Source organism: Nycticebus coucang, chromosome 12 (assembly GCF_027406575.1).
Source record: "Nycticebus coucang isolate mNycCou1 chromosome 12, mNycCou1.pri, whole genome shotgun sequence".
Lineage (NCBI taxonomy): Eukaryota > Metazoa > Chordata > Mammalia > Primates > Lorisidae > Nycticebus > Nycticebus coucang.
Window position 1 is genome coordinate 101,404,194 of NC_069791.1, and position 23,312 is coordinate 101,427,505.

The 23,312-nt window shown below is 44.5% G+C and overlaps 1 protein-coding gene and 1 pseudogene across 2 annotated transcripts in view; one reads left to right on the plus strand and one right to left on the minus strand.

Moving 5' to 3' along the window:
- CDIP1 (cell death inducing p53 target 1) overlaps positions 1-23,312 on the minus strand; it is a 42,451-nt gene that overhangs the window by 14,873 nt on the left and 4,266 nt on the right. The window lies entirely within an intron of this gene.
- On the plus strand, positions 16,089-16,233 carry LOC128563017 (uncharacterized; annotated as a pseudogene).

Sequence of the window (23,312 nt, forward strand, 5' to 3'; positions counted from 1 at the left end):
TATTCTATTAAATGCGCATGGAGCACTATGAAAAAAGCAGCTGTTTCAGCCTGCAACTTGAAAAACTGCTTGTGTACTTTTCCTCAAGAAAACCATCAAACTTCCTGTGATGTGCTTTATGTGTGCCTGGCATTTTTGCCTCATGTATACACATGGGTCAAGGTTTAGTAAAGTTAATTTGTACTGCTTTTTCTTATATAACACACACCAGTGTGTGTGTACTATGTGTGGTATAAAGAGCCTAATTACAATAAGGGCTAGACGGTTTGGTGCCACTGCCCTGAGTCAGCTCAGGCCTGGCAGTCTCTCCCCCACTACTTCTGTACTACATGACAAGAGGCAAGCTAACCAATACTGTTTTTGAGTTATTATTAAATAACATAAACCTTCAGCCCCTGAGAGGTCTCAGGAAGCCTCCAGGAGACAACTCACATTTTTTGAGAACACTTTGCTAGAGGAACCCTACTAGAAGGGACTGTGATACTAGCCAAGTGTTTGGATGCAGGCCAAAGTCAGGACTCTCTTCTGGGGAGGCCCCATCTCAGAAATGTACCTGCTGTTACATGGAAGATTTTAGAGGAAGCAGCAGTTAAGAACATGAGCTCCAGCTCCAGTTGGGCATGGTGGCTCACACCTATAATCTGGGAGGTCAAGGCAGGTGGATCCTTTGAGCCCAAGAGTTTGAGATGAGCCTGAGCAAGAGAAAGATCCAATCTCTATTAAAAATAGAAAAACTCGGGGTGGAGGCAAGATGGCCAACTGGAGCCAGCTTTCTACAGAGGCGCCCATCCACAAGGAGAGTTAAAGGACAGAAGTTTAGCACGTAAGCTGATGGTTTGGAGCTGAGCCAAGAGAGAAGGTTGAAGAACGCAAATCCCGGCTGAGGCGAGCGGCGACCCCAAGGAAACAAATAGGTACAAAATCCATTGCCAAGCAGATTGGAATCTCCTCCCCCATGAGAACGGCTCACAGTATACGCTACACAAACAAATGAGCAAAGTTCAGATCCCCTCCTATTTTATCCCATGAGAGAGACCCTCTAAAAACCGGAACTCCCTCCCTAGAGAGGACTTATGAATGTGCCACGGTGCTCTCCTGCCAGGCATAAAACTGTATAAAACTGTATATATTCTGTACCTGCAATTCTGAACTCCTAGCACTCCCCTCCACTCTCACCCTGAGGTCTGGAAGCTTGTCCCCCAGGGAGTCCAGACTCTTGGCCATTTTTTTGTTTGTTTGTTTTTTGTAGAGACAGAGTCTCACTTTATGGCCCTCTTTAGAGTGCTGTGGCCTCACACAGCTCACAGCAACCTCCAACTCCTGGGCTTAAGCGATTCTCTTGCCTCAGCCTCCCGAGTAGCTGGGACTACAGGCACCCGCCACAATGCCTGGCTATTTTTTTTTGTTGCAGTTTTGGCCAGGGCTGGGTTTGAACCTGCCACCCTCAGCATATGGGGCCGGTGCCCTACCGACTGAGCCACAGACGCCGCCCTCTTGGCCATTTTTTTGAGAGGTGTGGACAACTCATGGGCTGTTGCTGGTCTGTGCTGATTCTGTGGCACAGGAGTAAGGAAAAGATGGTGAACTAAGGGAACCATACGGGAGAGGGAAAGGTGGTGCCCCACAGCACAGAGCAGCAGTGGCAGCAGCGGTAACAACAGGGCTCACACCCCTGGGGATATTTTGGAGAGATACTCCCTGACTCTGGGCAACCAGAGGAAACCAGGCATCTTCTCTGGTGGCAGCCACTGGCGGAACAGATCTGGGATGGAAATGCAGGCCCTGTGAGTAAAGAGTATTTCTGAGGCGGTACCTGCCTGGATGGAGCGTGGCAGGGCCAGAGACTAAAATACGCATGCACAGAAATGGCATACTCCCAGGGCAGGGCTGAGCCAGAAGGACTGCTTTAGTGAGTCTAAGAAGCACTCGGCCCTCAGGGGATTATAGCTGAGACAAAGGCAGGTGGGTAAAGGCTGGAACTGAGAGCTGAGTGTGAGCTCTAACTACGCCCGCCCCAACACAGACTGCAGTCGAGACAGACAGGCCAGCTCTGAGCAGCAGCACACACTGGGGCTGAGTTGCAGTTTCTATGAACTCAAACAGCATCTGGTCCGCAGGGGAATACAGCCGGGACAGAAACAAATTCTGTGAAATTGTTCTGTTCTGTCAGTAGCATCAATCAGGGGCGGGAATGGAACTGAGTGAACCACTCCAGCCTCCATTAAACACCTGAGGTTGTCAGGCCTCAGCTCCCCCTGCCAGATAGTGGCAGAGAACAGTGGCCTGGCCGAGGAGACATAGGTCTCCCTGTGGCTCAGGCAGGCGCAACCCCCTGGAGCATCTGCTCATGGGAAGGAACTGGGTCACAGCCCTGCGGGGTTACCAGTGGCTGTGACAGAGATGCAAGGTGGGGAAGGAGGCATCAACCTTCCAAGACTAATTCATTTGCTGGGTGGGTCCTTCTGACCTCCTGGAGCACCAGAATAAGTCATACTTGAGCTGCCAGCAGACCCTTGCTATCTAGTTAGTTGCCAGAGACCTTTTGAACTCTCCCAACTGAGACTGGTGCTGACCGAGACAATTGATTTGGACCTCTTGAACTGGGCCAATTACCCAAGGACTGTCCAAAGTGGTACTCTGGGTGTGTGGTTGTAGGAAGGTTTGATTTTCCTTCTCCAGTTGTTGCCGGTGGGGTACGGGGTGACTTACTTGCTGGTATTTCTCCACAGCTGAGACTTCAACCCAGAGTAACTGATTCACCAGGGTAGGACAGAGACCAGCTGAAAACAAGACAGAGCCACTTAGCTCCACCACACCAAACAGGTCCCCAGTGTCTCAGGCTGTAGAATTGTACAGGTCCTTTGCAAAGATCTAGGGGAAAAGGTATAGACACCAGTCCCAGCTCTTGGGCAAAGAGCTGGTTAATCACTACTCCAGGAGCCCCCAACCCAACTTCACCTTATCTGCTCATCCAGCCGAACAGTGTAAAATAATCATGTGGCAGAATCAGTGGAAAAACTCCAGTAACATGAATAACCAGAATAGATGAACTCCCCCATGACATGATGGACACAACTGAAGATCCCATTCATAAACAAATGGCTGAGATGTCAGAAATGAAATTCAGAATTTGGATTGCAAATAATTAATAGAATGGAGGTAAAGTTGGAATTTGAAATTCAAGGAGCATTTCAAAAGTTGTCTCAAGAATTCAATGAATTCAAAGACAAAATCACCAAAGATTATGACACATTGAGACAAGAATTTGCAGCTCTCAAAGATCTGAGAAATACAGAATCCCTCAGTAACAGAATGGAGCAGGCAGAAAAAAGGATTTCTGACATTGAAGACAAAACTTTTGAATGCTCCCAAATGCTCAAAGAGGAAGAGAAGTAGAGAGCAAAAACGGATCATTCTCTGAGAGCTCTGGGATAATTTGAAAAAAAATAATAGTCACCTTATAGGAATTTCTGAAGGTGATGAGGTGGCTTTGAAAGACAGATGCTCTTCTTCATGAGATAATGAAGGAGAACTTCCCAGACATGCCAAGAGATTCTGAAATTCACATAGCATTTTCAGAACCCCAGCACGACTCAACCTGAGGTGTCTTAACTTCGCCACAGTTAAAATAAAGGAGAAAATTCTGCAAGCAGCCAGACATAAGAAAACCATAAACTATAAGGGGAAGAACATTAGAATGACTGCAGATCTCTCTGCTGAACCCTTTCAAGCTTGAAGAGGGTGGTTACCAACTTTTAATCTCCTAAAACAAAGTAACTTTTAACCCAGGATCCTGTATCCAGCTAAACTGAGTTTCATTTATGATGGAGAAATTAAATACTTTAATGACGTACATGTTGAAGAAATTTGCCATAACTAAACCAGCTCTCCAGGATATTCTTAGACCTAGCCTCCATAATGACCGGTGCAATCCTCCACCACAAAAGTAAACTCACTCAGAAACTTTTGATCAAATTCCAACTTCCACAGTGGCGAAAGGATTAAAAACGTCCATTGGACTTCTGAAACACTCGATACCCAAAATTCTACCAGGCTTATCAATAGTTACAATTAATGTGAATGGCTTAAATTGCCCTCTAAAGAGGCACTGGTTGGCTGACTGGATACAAAAACTCAGGCCAGATATATGCTGCATACAAGAATCTTATCTTACCTTAAAAGACAAATATAGTCTCAGGGTGAAGGGATGGTCATTTATATTTCAGGCAAATGGAAATCGAAAAAAGCAGGTGCTGCAATTTTATTTGCAGATACAATAGGCTTTAAACCAGCAAAAGTAAGGAAAGATAAGGATGGTCGCTTCATATTTGTTAAGGGTAACACTTAACATGATGAGATTTCAATTATTAACATTTATGCACCCAACCAGAATTCGCCTCAATTTATAAGAGAGACTCTAACAGACATGAACAACTTGATTTCCTCCAGTACCATAATAGTTGGGGATTTTAACTCCCCTTTGGCAGTGTTGGATAGATCCTCCAATAAGAAGCTAAGCAACGAAATTTTAGATTTAAATTTAACCATTCAACAATTGGATTGAACAGACATCTACAGAACATTTCATCCTAACAAAACTGAATACACATTCTTCTCATCAGCCCATGGAACATATTCCAAAAGTAATCACATCTTAGCTCACAAGTCTAACCTCAGCAAATTTAAAAGAATAGAAATTATTTCTTGCATCCTCTCAGACCATCATGGAATAAAAGTTGAACTCAATTAACACAGGAATCTGCATACTCATACAAAACCACGGAAACTAAATAACGTTATGCTGAATAATAGCTGGTCATAGATGAGATTAAGAAGGACATTACTAAATTTTGGAACAAAATGACAATGAAGACATGAATTATCAGAATCTCTGGGATACCCCAAAGGCAGTCCTAAGAGGGAAATTTATAGCACTGCAAGCCTTCCTGAAGAGAACAGAAAGAGAGTAACTTAACAACTTAATGGGACATCTCAAGCAACTAGAAAAGGAAGAACATTCCAATCCCAAACCCAGGAGAGGAAAAGAAATAACCAAAATTAAAGCAGAATTAAATGAAATTGAAAACAAAAGGATTATACAACAGATCAATAAATCAAAAAGTTGGTTTTTTGAAAAGGTCAATAAAATAGATAAACCTTTGGCTAACCTAACCAGGAAAAAAAGAGTAAAATCTCTAATTTTATCAATCAGAAATGCTAAAGATGAAATAACAACAGACTCCTCAAATTCAAAAAATCCTTAATGAATATTACAAGAAACTCTATTCTCAGAAATACAAAAAATCTGAAGGAGATAGACCAATACTTGGAAGCATGCCACCTTCCTAGACTTAGCCAGAATGAAGTGGAAATGTTGAACAGGCCTATATCAAGTTCTGAAATAGCATCAACTATACAAAATCTCCCTAAAAGGAAAAGCCCAGGACCAGATGGCTTCACATCAGAATTCTACCAAACATTTAAAGAGGAACTAGTACCTATATTACTCCATCTTTTTCAAAATATAGAAAAAGAAGGAATAATACCCAACACATTCTATGAAGCAAACATCACCTTGATCCCCAAACTAGGAAAAGACCCAACAAGAAAATTGTAGACTAATATCACTAATGAATATTGATGCAAAAATATTCAACAAGATCCTAGCAAACAGAATCCAGCAACACATCAAACAAATTATACACCACGACCAAGTGGGTTTTATCCTAGGGTTTCATGGCTGGTTCAATATACATAAATCTATAAATATAATTCATCACATAAACGAATTAAAAACAAAGAGCATATGATTCTCTCAATTGATGCAGGAAAAGCTTTTGATAATATCCAGCATCCTTTCATGATCAGAACACTTAAGAAAATGGGTATAGAAGGGACATTTCTTAAATTGATAGGGGCCATCTACAGCAAACCCACAGCCAATATTGTATTGAATGGAGTTAAATTGAAATCATTTCCACTCAGATCAGGAACCAGGCACGGTTGCCCATTGTCACCACTGCTTTTTAACATTGTAATGGAAGTCTTAGCCATGGCAATTAGGTAAGGAAAGGCGATCAAGGATATCCACTTAGGGTCAGAAGAGGTCAAACTCGCCCTCTTCGCAGATGATATGATTGCATATCTTGAAAACACCAGTGATTCTACTATAAAACTCTTAGAATTGATCAAGGAATACAGCAGCGTCTCAGGTTACAAAATCAACATTCATAAATCTGTGTATATATATATATACCAACAATAGTTATGCTGAAAAAACAGTCAAGGACTCTATTCCATTTACAGTAGTGCCAAAGAAGATGAAATATTTGGGAGTTTACCTAACATAGGACGTAAAAGATCTCTCTAAAGAGAACCATTAAACTCTAAGAAAAGAAATAGCTGAAGATGTTAACAAATGGAAAAACATACCATGCTCATGGTTGGGAAGAATCAACATTGTTAAAATGTCCATACTACCCAAAGCAATATACAATTTTAATGCAATCCCTATTAAAGCTTCACTGTCACACTTTAAAGATCTCAAAAAATACTTCGGTCTATATGGAATCAGAAAAAACCTCGAACAGCCAAGACATTACTCAAAATAAAAACAAAGCAGGAGGAATCACGCTACTAGACTTCAGACTGTACTATAAATTAATAGAGATCAAAACAGCATGGTACTGGCATAATAACAGATAGATGTATGGAACAGAATCAGAATAGAGAACCAAGAGATGAACCCAGCTACTTAACATTATTTGATCTTTGACAAGCCAATTAAAAACATTCAGTGGGGACAGTGCCTGTAGCTCAAGCAGCTAAGGCGCCAGCCATATACACCAGAGCTGGCAGGTTGGAATCTGGCCCAGGCCTGCCAAACAATGACAACTACAACCAAAAAATAGCTGGAAGTTGTGGCGGGTGCCTGTGTCCCCAGCTACTTGGAAGGCTGAGGCAAGACAACCACTAAAGCCCAAGAGTTTGAGGTTGCTGTAAGCTGTGACGCCACGGCACTCTATCCAGGGCTATAGCTTGGGGCTCTGTCTCAAAAAAACAAAACAAAACAAACAAACAAAAAAAAACATTCAGCGGGGAAAAGATTCCCTATTTAACAAATGGTACTGGGTGAACTGGCTGGCAACGTGTAGAAGACTGAAACTGGACCCACATCTTTCACCACTAACTAAGACAGACTCTCACTGCATCAAAGATTTAAATTTAAGACATGAAACTATAAAAATACTATAAGAAAGTGCAGGGAAAACACTTGAAGAAACTGGCCTGGGCAAATATTTTATGAGGAGGCCCCCCCGGTCAACTGAATCAAAACCAAAATACACTATTGGGACCTGATCAAACTAAAAAGCTTCTGTACAACCAAGAACACAGTAAGTAAAGCAAGCAGACAGCCCTCAGAATGGGAGAAGATATTTGCAGGTTATGTCTCTGACAAAGGTTTAATAACCAGAATTCACAGAAAACTCAAACATATTAGCAAAAAAAGAACAAGTAATCCCATCTTAGGGTGGGCAAGAGACTTGAAGAGAAACTTCTCTGAAGAAGACAGGCGCATGGCCTACAGATATATGAGAAAATGCTCATCATCCTTAATCATCAGAGAAATGCAAATCAAAACTACTTTGAGATTATCATCTAACTCCAGTAAGATTAGCCCACATCAGAAAATCCCAAAACCAGAGATGTTGATGTGGATGTGTAGAAAAGGGACCACTTCTACACTGCTGGTGGGAATGAAAACTAATATGTTCCTTTTGGAAAGCTGTTTGGAGAGCACTTAGGGATCTAAAAATAGACCTGCCATTTGATCCTACAATTCCTCTACTAGGTATATATTCAGAAGACAAAAAATCCCATTACAACAAAGATATTTGTACCAGAATGTTTATTGCAGCCCAATTCGTAATTGCTAAGTCATGGAAGAAGCCCAAGTGCTCATCAACTCACGAATGGATTAATAAATTGTGGTATATGTACACCATGGAATATTATGCAGCCTTAAAGAAAGATGGAGACTACCTTTTTCATGTTTACATGGATGGAGGTGGAACATATTCCTCATAGCAAAGTATCTCAAGAATGGAAGAAAAAGTATTCAATGTACTTAGCCCTACTATGAAACCAATTTGTAGCTTGAAAGCTATAACCCATATAGCCCAAGAATATGGGGAAAGGAGAGAAGGAAGGGAGGGACAATGGGTGGAGGGAGGGTGACTGGCGGGACCACACCTATGGTGGATCTTACAAGGGTACATGTGAAATTTACTAAATGTAGAATATAAATGTCTTAACCCAATAACCAAGAAAATGCAGTGAAGGCTATATTAACCAGTTTGATGAAAATATTTCAAATTGTATATAAAACCAGCACATTGTATCCCATGATTGCAGTAATGTACACAGCCATGATTTAACAACAACAACAAAAAAGAATAGAAAAACTCTTTGGGTGCTGTGGCAATGTCTGTAATCCCAGCTACTCGGGAGGCTGGAGCAAGAGCATCACTTGAGCCTAGGAGTTTGAGATTGCTGTGAGCTAGGCTAATGCCACAGAACTCTAGCCTGGGGCAAAAGAATGAGATTTTTGTCTTAAAAAATAAGAACACAGGCTCCAGAGAAGACTAAGCTCAACTACACCACTTTGTACCTATGTGACCTCTGAGTCTCAGTTTCCTCATTTGTACATGGGGGTGATCGTGCCTATCTCACAGGGTAGGAGCAAGAGAAGGCCTTCCTAGCACACAAGAACACTGGAAAATGGAACCTCCTATCGCAATGATTTATTAGGACACCTTCAACAAGAAGGAAACAAAACAGGCACGGATGCCTCTGCCACTGGGTAGCTTCCACTGTCTAACAGCGGGGGATTCTGGTGAGCAACAATGGGCACCAACTATACAACAGGGTGCTCCTGCAGGATTCCAGATTCTTTAAATCAAAACTCTGCCCCGAGCAGCTCAGCAGTGTTCATCCTCAGCACAGCTCAGCTGAGAGCATCTACACCCTGGGAACTCCTGAGACAACTCCTCAGAAACTTAGAGATACTAGCAATCTTCCAAAGGACCATCTCTCCTGTCAGGCTTTCCTCTCAGCAACACCCCTGGAAGGTGCTCTACCCACAGCAGCTGCTGCAGACCATCTTTCCCCGGGCCTGGCTGGCCTGCTGTTGGCCCGCCCAGGGGAGCTTACCTGCACAGCAGCCATGGCACCAGGACCCTACTTACTCTCAAAAGGGCTCCTCTGTCCCCAGGAGGCAAGTCCCAGGTGCCTGGCCAGGAGCAGGGGTTTTCAGTCTGTTGGGGAAACTGAAAGGCTGCTTTCTGTCGTCTGCAACTTCCATCTACTGAACAAAGAAGGCACCACTACTCCACTAGGAGCAGGGCCTAAGATAAAAGACATACACCCTGTGTGTCCCTTGGGTCTGAAGAAAGAATAGCAAAGTCCACAACAGGCCCAGAGGAAGAGGCCAAAGCAGGAAGCAGGCAGTAAGTGAGCAGGAGTTGACACGGGTCTCAAGAAAGAACCTCTCATTCGCAGGGTAGCACCCAGCTGGGACAGGAAAGCTTTTTGGAAGGAGAGCACATATAGTCCCTGCCTCGGGAGCAGGCCTGAGTGGGACCCTTCCCAGCGAGACCTGGCCCACAACATGCCCTGTCACCTCTAGTTCTGTGACATCTTTCTCTGATACACAGCCTTCCCACCCAGTTTGGAGGACCATGTGAGGATCAAGTGGGGAGTGGACAGAAAAACCCTCCTGAACTGCTGTAATGGCCAGGTAGCATAAGGGGTCATTATGAGAACAATGTCATTTATAAGGGATGGCCTCTGACTCCCAGGGCAACAGCACATAGCTGATCTCAGTTCTGTCCTCCCAAGCACACCTGGGATGGGGTTAAGCACAGTCTATGTGGCAGCCATTTAAACATAAGCCCTCAGAAGGGTGGTGATGCTTCCTTTTGAAATAGTCGACCCAGTCCAACACAGCCATCAAGCCAATCATTTGTTCTGATGGTTATTCAGTATGTCTTTTGTGCCAAATATATGCTAGGAATGTGGCAGGGAATAAAGACATGTCCCTAACTTCTGGAAACTTACAATCGAGTGTGGGAGACAAGCATTACATAATCACACCAAAAAAACCCAAACCCAATCATTAATGTGATCAATGGTGTAAAGAAAGTCTAGGGTCCATGAAAAGACAGAAAGGTCACTGTTTGGAAGTCTAGAAAGGTCTCTCTAAGGAAGCCCAGGAGGTGGAGGAGGGGCAATGAGACTGGCAGGCTCAGGAAGAGGAGACCACCAGAGACCCACAAGCACATAGGCTTGAGGGAGGGGGGCTGTGCCTGCTAAGGGTGGTATGTGTCCCTCTGTTCCTCAACAACCTAGCTGTAGAGCTCGCAGACCCTAGGTCCCAAGACAAGGAGATCAGGGCCAGCTGGGCAGCGTCTGTCATAGACCTCCACAGGAAACCCCCTGCACCACTCAGCTTCGACAGTGGCACTCGGGACCAGAGACAGCTGTCTTCCCTTCTTAACCCTGAACAAATGCCTCACTGCTGATGGACTGCAGCCCTGACAAATTCCCTCATCTCTCTGAGCCTCAGTCTTCCCACTTAGAAAATGAGGCTCCAGGGAGGCTGAACTAAACTCTCATGTGAATGTTGAGGTGTCCCAACAGATGAATCACTATGGAGGTCCCCTGTGCTGAGCCCAAGGCTGTGTTCCTCCACAGCACAACGGAAAACAAGAACGAAAAACACCAAGGTTGTGAGGAACAATATTCAGCCTAATAAAGTGCCCAGAGACTGTCAACTATACCCAAATCCACAGTCCTCTGACTTTTCAATATGATATTCACTTTTATATATATATATTTTTTTATTTTTGGTAGAGACAGAGTCTCACTTTGCCGCCTGTAGAGTGCCATGACGTCACACGGCTCACAGCAACCTCCAGCTTTTGGGCTTACGCGATTCTCTTGCCTCAGCCTCCCGAGCAGCTGGGACTACAGGTGCCCACCACAATGCCTGGCTATTTTTTGGTTGCAGTTTGGCCAAGGCCGGGTTTGAACCCGCTACCCTCGGTATATGGGGCTGGCGCCCTACTCACTGAGCCACAGGCGCAACCCGATATTCACTTTTATTAAGGGCAGCAATGAGCTAGCAAAGATGTCCTAAGCTTTCTTGCAGTGACAAAAGATCTGGCCTGTGAGCTGTAAGCAGAAGTATCGGGACCACCCAGAGATAGGCCCTTTGTCCTTCCTGTGTCCTCTCATCTGCTGCGTGGAAGATAGACACAATAGTTCCAGCAGCCATGCTCGACCTCGGGGATGCGACATACCAGCACTGGACTGACCATCTCCTGCAACTTCCATGTGAGAGGAATAAACTAACTTGTTTTAGTCAATTTTAGCTGGAAAATTTATTTCCAGCTAACAGGAAAGAAAAACAAGTATCATCAAAAACATACAGTGTTTGGGTGGCGCCTGTGCCTCAGGGAGTAGGGTGCCGGTCCCATATACCAAGGGTGGGGGGTTTGAACCCAGCCCCGGCCAAACTGCAACAAAAAATAGCCGGGCGTTGTGGCGGGCGCCTATAGTCCCAGCTACTCAGGAGGCTGAGGCAAGAGAATCACCTAAGCCCAGGAGGTGGAGGCTGCTGTGAGCTGTGATGCCACAGCACTCTACCAACTTTGTCTCAAAAAAACAAAAAACATACAGTGTTACCTAGGCCTGAAGGCATGCAAACAACTTTCTAACTGATCCATAATCAAAAGGCCTCCTTGGCACTCACCAAGGATTCCCACTGAAAGGCTTTCTTAAGATCACAAGACAGACACGGCCATCAATTGTGCAGACAGCACAGACTCAGCAGCACACCCTCGGCTGGCATGTCAAGGGGAATGGTTTCAATATTTAAAACAGACCCCGATAGGAGTGGGGCTGGTCATTCTCAAGTGAGGCCTCATTCTCACTGCAATTCCAGTGCTCATTTCAGCATGACCAGCTAGTTCAAGGAGGTGCTAAAGATGACCACATAATGTGTTGTAACATTTAGAAGCATATACTATTTGGACGAGGGTACCCAGCATGCAGACACACAGGGATCCCTTAGGTTCTATTCCTCTCTGCCAAGCCCTGTACATATGTGGGGCTAATTCAAGTAGCACATCAATGTGGGACCAGCCCAGGAGGTGGAGTCAACATCTGACTATAGGACATTACTCTTTCCACTGCAAGTGAGGAGTAGGAAGGGAAACTGCCCTCTACAGAGGTTCACCCAGTCATAGAGCAGCCTTTCACCAAGGCTGAGCCCTCCCAAGGCTGGGAGCACTGCTGACATGCCCCCTTCTTTGGGACTGTTGTCCTTTGCTGTCAAGTTCTAGCACTGGTGGGAATGGGAAATCTTGAAGGTGGCCCATTTTCCAGCATCCTGATAGAGGCAGGACAAGAGCAACAGTCCCTCAGGAAAGATGAAGGCTCTGAACCATTTCTTTATTTTTACACTGGAACATGGGTGTATCCGATGCCTCAGAATTCTAAACACACTTCAAAACAAGCTAAAGTTAAGACACAGAAAGGACAAGAAAGCAGATCTGGTTTTCCCATCTGTCAGCTCTCCTCCCACTCAGCCCTGTATGCTCCTCCCTATTCAGTTTCTCAGCTCAACAGAGCCACACAGCAGCCTGACCCAGTGGCCCCAAGGACTACTGCATGCTCTAAGGGAGGCACAAGCCTGTGTTGCAGGTGAAGCTGCAAGGGCAGAGCCCAGCAATGACTGGTGCACAGGCACTGTGTCTCACCACTACCCTCTGCTGTGCCCCCTGACTTTCCAGAGTCTCAGTTTTCTCATTTATAAAAAGGCAGCTGTAGCCCCCTACTCAGAGTTATGATGAGGCCTGAATGAGGTCCTGTGTGCACAGCTCAGAGTCTATCACACAGTGTTCAATAAAAATATACAGGGGTAGAGCAAGATAGCAGACAGAAGGGTTGTTCAGCTGAGCTCTCCTAGAATGACTGCGGAAAAAAGAGAACCCAGCCATCCCTGACGTGAGGACCTTACCCAGAGTCATACCTCTGGGAACACAGTGAGGAGATGGTGAGTTGGATACAGTTATGATCTGGAGCGGCGGAAATCTGAGGAATTAGGCAAGTGACTGTGTTTGGCTGGGATCAACTGAGTGCCCAAAGAGGTCTGGGAAAGGAAGAAGACTTTCCAGAGTTTTCAGTTGTTGGGGGAAGCTGTGGGTTGAGTGGAAAGCTTGGAAGAGTGGGTGGACTCGAATAGTATACAACAACCACATTAGAATACAGGTTGGAGTAGATTTGCAATAGTTTTGGTGGCTGCAAGGCAGTCATACTGAGAAGGTCTTGGTGGCAAGAGGGCTGCCACTGTATGCCACTGTAGGAAGGTCGTGAGAAGGTCTTAGCAGGGGCCTAAAGCACAGCCGTCTTAATTCTGCCTGCTGAGAATAGAACTCCACTCTTAGGACAGGCTGAGGGACTCCCACACCCCACAGGAACTGGAATCAGGGAGCACTATGAGACCTGCCCCTGAAGGATTCTTGTGAGTTTGTTGTTGTTGTTTTTTGAGACAGAGTCTCAAGCTGTCACCCTGAGTAGAGAGTGCCATGGCGTCACAGTTCACAGTGACCTCAAACTCTTGGGCTTAAGTGATTCTCTTGCCTCAGCCTCCCAAGTAGCTGGGACTACAGGTGCCTGCCACAATGCCCTGCTATTTTTATTTTATTTTTTTGTAGAGACAGAGTCTCACTTTATTGCCTTCAGTAGAGTGCCATGGTGTCACAGGACTCACAGCAACCTCTAGCTCTTGGGCTTCAGCGATTCTCCTGCCTCAGCCTCCCGAGCAGCTGGGACTATAGGCGCCCGCCACAACACCCGGCTATTTTTTGGTTGCAGTTCAGCAGGGACTGGGTTTGAACCCACCACCCTTGGTATATGGGGCCGGTGCCCTACTCACTGAGCCACAGGTGCCACCCTGCCCTGCTATTTTTTGGTTGTAGTTGTCACCGTTGTTTGGCAGGGCTGGGCTGGATTCAAACTTGCCAGCTCCAGTGTATGTGGCTGGCACCCTAGCCCCTGAGCTACAGGCACATCAACAAACTCATGAACCATCTAATGGATTAGAAAAAGAACAATCTGGGCGGCGGCTGTGGCTCAGTGAGTAGGGCGCCAGCCCCATATGCCGAGGGTGGCGGGTTCGGACCCAGCCCTGGCCAAAACTGCAACAGAAAAATAGCCGGGTATTGTGGCGGGCGCCTGTAGTCCCAGCTGCTCGGGAGGCTGAGGCAAGAGAATTGCATAAGCCCAAGAGTTAGAGGTTGTGGTGAGCAGTGTGACGCCATGGCACTCTACCCGAGGGCGGTACAGTGAGACTCTGTCTCTACAAAAAAAAAAAAAAAGAAAAAGAACAATCCAATACCAAACCCAGTAGAAGAAAAGAAATAACCAAAATTAAATCAGAGATGAATAAAATTGAAAACCAAAGAATCATTCCGAAAATTAACAAAACAAAAAGTTGGTTTTTCAAAAAACTAAATAAAATTGATAAACCTCTGGCCAGATTAACTAGGAACAGAAAAGTAAGATCTCTAATAACCTCAATCAGAAATGGTAAAGGAGAAATAACAGATGCCACAGAGATACAAGACATCATCTCTGAGTACTATACGAAACTCTATGCCCAGAAATTTGACAATGTGGAGGAAATTGATCCATACCTGGAATCACATCCTCTCCCTAGACTTAACCAAGAAGAAATACATCTCTTGAACAGACTGATTTCAAGAACTGAGATTGAAGAAACAATAAAAAAACTCCCAACCAAAAAAATGGCCTGGTCCAGATGGCTTCACACCAGAATTCTATCAAACCTTCAAAAAGAAGAGCTTATTCCTATACTGCAGAAATTACTCCAAAAAATTGAGAAGGAAGAAATTTTCCCCATCACATTCTACAAAGCAAACATCATCCTGATACCAAAACCAGGAAAAAACCCAACTAAAATGGAGAAGTTCAGACCAATTTCACTAATGAATATAGACGCAAAAATTCTCAATAAAAACCTAGCCAAAAGATTACAGCCACACATTAAAAAAATCATTCATCACATTCATCATGATCAAGAAGGTTTCATCCCAGGGATGCAAGGCTGGTTTAACATACGCAAGTCCATAAACATAATTCACCATATCAACAGAAGCAAAAACAAAGACCATGTGATCCTCTCAATAGAAAATGCATTTGAGGCGGTGCCTGTGGCTCAGCGAGTGGGTGCTGGCCCCATATACTGAGGATAGTGGGTTCAAATACAGCCCCAGCCAAACTGCAACAAAAAAACAGCTGGGCATTGTGGCGGGCGCCTGTAGTCCCAGCTACACGGGAGGCTAAGGCAAGAGAATTGCTTAAGCCCAAGAGCTGGAGGTTGCTGTCAGGCTGTGATGCCACAGCACTCTACCGAGGGCAACAAAGTGAGACTCTGTCTCAAAAAAAAAAAAAAAAAAAAAGAAAAGAAAATGCATTTGATAAAATTCAGCATCCTTTTCTAATTAGAACACTTAAGAATTTAGGCATAGGACCTAGCTTATTGTACCCTCAATGAATCCCCAACAATAAAAAAGAATTTAGGCATATATGGCACATTGCTTAATCTGATGGAAGCTATCTACGACAAACCCACCACTGATATTACACTGAATGGAGTAAAATTGAAACCTTTTCCACTTAGAACTGGAACCAGGTAAGATTGTCCTCTATTGCCTCTACTATTCAACACAGTCCTGGAAGTTATAGCCAATACATTCAGGCAAGAGAAGGAAATAAAGGGCATCCAAATGGGTGCAGAGAAGGTCAAACTCTTGCTCTTTGCAGATGATATGATCTTATACTTAGAGAACCTCAAAGACTCAACCAGAAGATTCCTAGAAGTGATCAAAGAAAATTACAAAATCCTAAGAAAAGAAAAAGCAGAAGATATTAACAAATGGAAGAACTTACCATGCTCATTCATGGCTGGGAAGAATCAACATTGTGAAAATGTCTATACTAACCCCTGGCATTGGGCAAAGAGGCACCTCATTGGTGGTGTTACTCTTACATCAGTCAGGGGCAGAGTAGACTGACAGCCCTTTGTTCATCCTAGCTTGATGCCTGCGTTGGTGGCCAGAGCTGTTTCATGCCTAGGGCACAGGAAAAAAAAAAAAAAGAAAATGTCTATACTACCCAAAGCGATCTACAGAGTCAATGCAATCCCCATTAAAATACCATCATCATACTTTGGAGATGTGGAAAAAATAATTCTTTGCTTTGTATGGAACCAGAAGAAACCCTGTATAGCCAAGGCAATTCTTAGCAATAAAAACAAAGCCAGGGGTATCACCCTACCAAACTTTCAGCTATATTATAAGGCCATAGTGATCAAAACAGCATGGTTTGGGCACAAAAATAGAGACATAGACATTTGGAACCAAATAGAAAACCATGAGATGAAACTAACATCTTACAGCTACCTGATCTTTGATAAACCAAACACTGGGGAAAAGAATCCTTATTCAATAAATGGTATTGGGAGAAATGGATAACCACATGTAAAAGACTGAAACTGGACCCACACCTCTCAACACTTTAAAAAATTGATTCAAGATGGATAAAAGATTTAAATCTAAGACATGAAACAATAAAAATCCTCAAAGAAAGTGTGGGGAAAACACTTGAAGATATTGGTCTGGGGAAAGATTTTATGAAGACTTCCATGGCCATTGTAACAACAACAAAAATAAACAAATGAGACTTAATTAAACTGAAAAGCTTCTGTGCAGCTAAGGTAACAACAACCAAAGCAAATAGACAACCTTCAGAATGGGAAAAGATATTTGCATGTTATGAACTGGACAAAAACTTGATAACTAGATCTATAGAGAACTCAAATTAATCTATCAAAAAAAGACCCAACAATCCTATATATCACTGGGCAAGAAACCTGAACTGAACCTTCTCTAAAGAAGACAGACGAATAACAAACATGAAAAAATGCTCATCCTCCCTAATCATCAAAGAAATGCAAATGAAAACTACCCTGAGACATCACCTAATGCCAGTGAGAATGGCCCAGATCACAAAGTCTCAAAGCTGCAGATGCTGGCTTGGATGTGGAGAGAAGGGACACTTTTACACTGCTGGTGGGACTGCAACATAATACAACCTTTTTGGAAGGAAGTATGGAGAATTCTCAAAAAACTCAAATTAGACCTCCCATTTGATGTTGCAATCCCATTATTAGGCATTTACCCAGAAGAAAAAAAATCCTTTTATCATACGGACATTTGCACGAGACCAGTGGTTCTCAACCTTCCTAATGCCATGGCCTTTTAATACAGTTCCTGTGGGTCGCAAACCACTGCACTAGACTGTTTATTGCAGTTCGATTTACAATCGCCAAGATGTGGAAACAACCTAAAGGCCCACCAACCCAAGAATGGATTAACAAACTGTGGTATATGTATACCACGGAATGCTATTCAACCACTAAAAAAGATGGAGACTTTACATCTTTTGTATTAACCTGGATGGAGATGAAACACATCCTTTTTAGTAAAGCATCACAAGAATGGAGAAGCAAGAATCCAATGTACTCTATTCTAATATGAAGGCAGTATATAAGCTAATACAAGGGGTAGGTAGGGGAACAAGCAAGTGAGGAGAAGGGAGGAGGGAGGGGGATGGGGGTCATGGTGTATGGCACAGCTCTTGAGGGTGGAACAAAATTGTAAGAGGGACTTTAACAAATGCAATCAGTGTGACCTAATTCTCTGTACCTTCGATGACTCTCAAAGAATAAATAAATACACATACAATACACAGGGAGCATGAGCAAAAGGAAGTACATAAGAAAAAACAGAAAGAAGGGCCAAGTGCAGTGACTCAGGCCTATAATCCCAGCACTTGGGAGGCTGAGGCGGGTGGACTGGCTGAGCTCACAAGTTCAAGACCAATCTGAGCAAGAGCAAGACCCTCTGGCACTGTGGCGGACACCTATAGTCCCAGCTATGTGGGAGGCTGAGGCGAGAGAATCACTTGAACCCAAGAGTTTGAGGTTGCTGTGAGCTAAGCTCCCACAGCACTCTATCAAGGGTGACCAAGTTAGACTATCTCAAAAAAAAAAAAAAAAAGAGAGAGAGAGAGAGAAAGGGAAAAAACATGGCTGCTCCTAAGTAGAAGTAAAATCAAAAGATAGACTTCTAAACTTCAAAGTAGCAAGAGGCCAGACATAATGGCTCATGCCTATAATTCCAGCACTTTGGGAAGTTAATGTGGGAGGATCACTTGAGCCCAGGAGTTCAAAATGAGCCTGAGCAACATAGTAAGACCCTGTCTCTATAAAAAATTAGCCAGGTGTTGTGGTGCACACCTGTAGTCCCAGCTATTTGGGAGGCTGGGGCAGGAGGATCATTTGAGCCCAATTCAAGGCTACAGTGAACTATGATTGTGCCACTGTATTCCAACCTAGGTAACAGAGTCTTTTAAAAAATAAATAATTACACATACAGAAACTATCTACATGTACTTTCTAATTTTTCTCTTATGAGCAGTTCCTTTGCATGAAGCTTTTTCTTAAAATGCTCATTATAATTCTGCTAGATTTATGCATATCCCCCTTCAGTGCAGAAACCTGCCTCAAACTATGATCTAGTTTTGCCTAGAGAAGAAAATGCTCTGTACAGCACGCTCAAAAAAATGGGCTGGAAGGCAGTCCTCCCTTGCATAAGTTGATGTCATGCCCTTTACAAGGGTCTCTGCAAGTTTGGTAGAACGAGTCAGTTCTATATACCAGACCACCTTCTAATGCTCCAAATTGAAGGTCTAGAGTCCAGGGGTCCTCAAACTTTTTAAACAGGGGGCCAGTTCACTGTCCCTCAGACCGTTGGAGGGCCAGTCTATAGTTTAAAAAAAACTATGAACAAATTCCTATGCACACTGCACCTATCTTATTTTGAAGTAAAAAAACAAAACGGGGGCAGCACCTATGGCTCAAAGGAGTAGGGCACTGGCTTCATATGCTGGAGGTGGCAGGTTCAAACCCAGTCCCGCCCCAAAACTGCAAAAAAATAAAAATAAAAATAAATAAATAAAGTAACCTTTAAAAAAAAAACAAAAAAACAAAATGGGAACAAATACAATCACACTGCTGCATGTGGCCCGTGGGCCATAGTTTGAGAACCTATATATTCAGAACGTCATGACCTCCCAAGGTCATCCTAGCCTCAGAAAACCTGCCAGGAGAGCCAGCAAGCAGTGACCTGTCAGAGGGCAGTAAGAAAATCTCCACTGGGGGTGGTGTCTGTGGCTCCGTGAGTAGGGCACCGGCTCCAAATACAGAGGGTGGCGGATTCAAACCTGGCCCTGTCCAAACTGCAACAAAAAATAGCCAGGCATTGTGGCGTGTGCCTGTAGTCCCAGCTACTCGGGAGGCTGAGGCAAGAGAATTGCCTAAGCCCAAGAGCTGGAGGTTGCTGTGAGCTGTGACACCATGGCACTCTACCAAGGGCAACAAAGTGAGACTGTCTCTTTAAAAAAAGAAAGAAAGAAAATCTACACTGGGCACATAATAGAACAGAGAGTGATGAGGTTACAGGGCTTGCCCAAGGCCACTGGCTGGAGCCCAAACTGAAAACACAGCCCAGGCCTCCCAACCCATGCCCAGCAATTTCCTCCAGCCCTCTGTGCACTTCCCAGGCAGGACAGTGCTGCAGAGCTTGTATCTGCATGTCCTACTGCTGGCACAGAAAAATCAAAGGAGGACAGACAGGACAGGAAAGGAGCAAAGGGCAGAAAAACACATAGCTGCATCCATAACTTATGACTAAAAAAGTCATCTGCACCTGTCCCACAGGCCAGGTTCAGTCACTAAAAGGCCAACTAATTTCAGAAACACCGTGTCTAAAGAACCATCACCTAAGTGATCAAAATGGAGCCTTAAAAAAAAAATTCTCACTGGCCGGGCATGGTGGCTCAAACCTGTAATCATAACACTCTGGGAGGCTGAGGCCGATGAATCACTTGGGCTCAGGAGTTCCAGACCAGCCTGAGCAAGAGTGAGATCCCCCATCTCTACTAAAAATAGAAAAATTAGCTGGGCATGGTGGCGCATGCCTATAGTTCCAACTAATTAGGAGGCTGAGGCAAGAGTATCACTTGAGCCCACAAGTTTGAGGTTGCTATGAGCTATGATGTCATGGCACTCTAGTCTGCAGTAACAGAGTGAGACTGTCTCAAGAAAAAAAAAATTTTACCTCTGTTTGACCAGCTGTCTGCTGCGTGAGATCAAGACATACCATTCTCATCTTTGAAGCATAAGGCCCTTAGGTGCAGTCAAGCTACTTGGCCACCAAGGTGGAAGAGTCCAATTTTCACACAAATGCCTTCTGACTGGTCCAGGGAAAAGAGCTCTGCCTCCAGTCAGGCCTCACCTCAGTCCCCCCATTCTGTGGGGGAGCAGGAGTGGCAAGCGAACCTCTAGGCTCGTTTTCTTCCTCCACAGCATCAGTCACCATATATATCTGAAACTCAAGACCCACCACCACTGAATGGGTGGGGAGAGTACTTCAACTTTTCAACAAGAAATTTCTCTGATTACAGGGTATTCTTTCAATTATTTTGAAGAAAGTTCTGCTGGGTGAAGATTAGCTGCAGGGACCTCAGTGCTAGTATGAACACTTATAGAAGTCACCTGGTAGAATCAGGAAAAATAAATAAGACAACATAAAAAGAGCAGACACATAGCAGATTAGTAATTATTCCTGGGCGGAACCTCACAATTGCCCTCACTGGATGTTGATGTAAACTACCTTTTTAAGTGCACTTTAAAAACACATGGTAAGGCTCAGTGCCCATAGCACAGTAGTTACAGCGTCGGCCACATACAACAAGGCTGGTGGGTTCGAACCCAGCCTGGGCCAGCTAAACAATGACAACTGCAACAAAAAAATAGCCAGACATTGTGGCGGGTGCCTGTAGTCCCAGCTATTTGGGAGGCTGAGGCAAGACAATCTCTTGAGCCCAGGAGTTGGAGGTTGCTGTGAGCTGTGATGCTACAGCACTCTAGTGAGGGCAACAAGATGAGACTCTGTCTCAAAAAAAACGCACATGTTAAGAAGCTGTGCAAGATCAATAAGAAAACAGTACTAGTCTGGGGGTGTGGTGGAGCTGTCCCTGCAGACTGGGGTGCTCAGATAACCTACACCAATTAACAACATGCTCTGTGGGCCAGTGGCTCAGGTACTAAGGACACAAATGTCAGCAAAGGCGCATGACAAGAGTGAGAATGAAAGTACTTTAGGAACAAATTTAAGTAGCATTTTATACTGCATTACGTGAAGTAGTACATGGAAATTTAACTAAGGTCATCTGACCTTGAGTTCACTGGAACAGGCTGGAACAGAACTATTCTGGAGCTTTTCTTTGAAAAATGTGCTTTCCTTATATTTGCCCTTGTGTATGTTTCTCTATGACAAATATCTAAAGACTACAGTTCAGGGCTGAAAAGGCCAGCAAAGATAATGAGTCCCAAGTCTCAGCTGACACGTTTCTGTGTTAAACGATTACTAAACACCACTGAAGGCACTCCCTGAAGTGCTGGTTACAACGGGCAAAACCAGGGGCACCTGTGGCATCAAAGACAGGCGAGCAGGTTGGAAAGAGAACTGGCTGTCCAGCTGCTCAAGATGACAGAGCAGAGATGGGACTTCAATTGTCTTGACTCACACTCAATGCTTTTGCTACATCACTGTCAGCCACATCTTTTCTCTCACACATTCTCCAAAATGTTTTTCAAAATATACTTGAATGGGATCTCCTACTCCTAACAAAGGACATCACACAGTACAGTACGCCACTATATGTGGATCCAGTTGACATAGTGAGAAGAAAGGCCTGGGGAATCTGAAATCCCATTCTGGATTTCATGGTACCCAGGACAAAAAATGAAGCAGTGCTGCTGGGGAGAGAAATGAGACCCAGAACATGCTGTCTCCATGGGGATGGGGTCCTTCTAGGCCTCTGGCAGTGTGAATACATCTAAGCTCATAGGCAACTCAAAGACTTTATATAGTGTCTCAAGCTGTCGCCCTGAGTAGAGAGTGCTGTGGTGTCACAGCTCACGGCAATCTCAACCTCTTAGGCTCAAGCTCATAGGCAACTCAAGGACTTTATTTATTTTGAGACAGTGTCTCAAGCTGTTGCCCTGAGTAGAGAGTGCTATAGTGTCACAGCTCACGGCAATCTCAACCTCTTGCCTCAGCCTCCCAAGTAGTTGGGACTACAGGTGCCTGCCATAGTGCCCAGCTATTTTTGTTGCAGTTGTCATTGTTGTTTTAGCTGGCCCAGGCTGGGTTAGAACCCACCAGCCTTGGTGTATGTGGCTGGCACCCTACCCACTGAGCTATGGACGCAGCCCTAACTCAAGGACTTTAAAAAGCAGTATGACAAGGCTTAGCGCCTGTGGCTCAAGCGGCTAAGGCGACAGCCACATTCACCTGAGCTGGTGGGTTCAAATCCAGCCCAGGCCCTCCAAACAACAATGACGGCTGCAACCAAAAATGGCCGGGCATGTGGCGGGTGCCTGTACTCCCACTAACTACTTGGGAGGTGGAGGCAGGAGAATCACTTGAGCCCAGGAGTTGGAGGTTGCTGTGAGCTGTGATGCCATAACACTCTACCCAGGGCGACAGCTTGAGACTCTATCTCAAAAACAAAAAAAAAAAAAACCAGTATGACAAGATGAGGCCTGACTCAAGAACCTAAACCAACTGAGCAAGAATTCAACTCTGCACGCAAAACAGTACCCTGATGCTTCAGGGAATAATGGAGCACACACAGCCAGTAGTCCCTTGAGTCTGGTGACCTGTCTAGCTAATAGGACAAGACAGCTGACATGCAGATATAGTATATAATTTTATTCAACCAAAAAATACTCAGCACCCACTATGTGTCAGGTACTTCCTAGGGGGAACAATGCCTGTTTTAATGGAGCTTACCTTCTGCAGAAGGGTACTGTAAAACGTAGAAGTAAAACAGATCATGTCACACAGCATATGTGTACCATGGAGGAACAAGAATCAGGGATGTGAGACTCAGCGCCCATAGCTCAGCAGTTAGGGCGCTGGCCACGTACACCGAGGCTGGTGGGTTCGAACCCAGCCCAGGCCTGCCAAACAATAATGACAACTGCAACAAAAAAATAGCCGGGCATTGTGATGGGCACCTGTGATGGGCAC